Source organism: Galeopterus variegatus, unplaced genomic scaffold, assembly GCF_000696425.1.
Source record: "Galeopterus variegatus unplaced genomic scaffold, G_variegatus-3.0.2 Scaffold6836, whole genome shotgun sequence".
In the NCBI taxonomy this organism is placed as follows: Eukaryota; Metazoa; Chordata; class Mammalia; order Dermoptera; family Cynocephalidae; genus Galeopterus; species Galeopterus variegatus.
The window spans coordinates 96,171-97,292 of NW_007732947.1; the positions used below are offsets into that span (position 1 = coordinate 96,171).

At 49.3% G+C, this 1,122-nt stretch overlaps 1 protein-coding gene across 1 annotated transcript in view; it reads left to right on the forward strand.

Annotated features, from left to right (window-relative positions):
* KIF18B (kinesin family member 18B) overlaps positions 1–1,122 on the forward strand; it is a 12,324-nt gene that overhangs the window by 5,390 nt on the left and 5,812 nt on the right. The gene's annotated exons all lie outside the window — the stretch shown is intronic.

Consider the following 1,122-nt stretch of genomic DNA (forward strand, 5'->3'; position numbering starts at 1 on the left):
GGTGTTAAGCACATCTCAGAGCTCCAGCTCAGGCCTGGCTCGTGAGCTCGGTTGGGTAGAGCGTGATGTTATAACACCAAGGTCAAGGGTTTGGATCCGCACACTGGCCAGCAGCGCCCCCTCTCCCCACCAAAAAAGCTCCAGTTCTGTCTAGTTAAGAGTCTACTCTCTTTTCATCAACATTATTTCTTAGCTGCTTTCAACTCCTTGATATTATCACCAATGCTGTTTACTTATCAGCAAAGGGAAACACAACAGCAGATTCCATCCAGACAGCTGGCAAGCACCACCATAGGGCAGGTCTGCTTGGGCTAGGGCTTTGCTTTCCAGTCTGAGGACAAAGCTGCCCGTCCTCAGCAAGGTGAGCAGCCAAGAGAGGTTGAACATCAGGCTGAGGAAGGGACAGCCTTCCCAAGTCAGGTGTCTATCGTGTGTCTTCACCAACAGATTGACCGTGGCTACTTTTTCTTAAAAGTAAATACAAACCAGCACCAAACAGAAATGGATTTTGTACCATTCTTTCTGTGCTTAACAAGGAGGTGCTGCTAGTATTTTTTCCTCAGCCCCCAGTACATAAATCTCCTGCCACTTGGCTTTGCTGCTGCCAACCCCACTCTTCCCTCCCCGCACGCTTCATGCTAGGCAGTGTATTTAAAGCTTCCGGACAGAAGGGCCTGTTTAATTTTATTTCTTGTTGGGGAGTGTCTGTTCCCGACTCAGCAAAAAATGCTGCAGCCTGAATAATCAGCGGCTCATTATCTGTCTCCTGCTGCTGACTCCCTGCGGCCCTGGAGAGGCAGGCATGCACTGGTGGGGTGTCCCCTGGCCCCCCAGGGAACAACTTCAGGCTCCCACGGATGACTCAGTCTCTGCTTGGGGTCCCCCGTTATGAGGAACGAGGACACCAGGGTCTTCATTTCTGCTTTGCCTCTGGTTTTGTGGTCTCCGGCAAGTTGCTTCAACCTTGGCTATGATTTAGGGCTCATAGCCCTTTATTCTCCCTATTCTTGGGGATGAAGTACTGATAAAACATGACAGAACACCCCAAATATCAGGAGTTGCAGAACATTCTAGATCATCTCCATATTTGGAGACACCCTAACAACCAGATAATCTAAAATA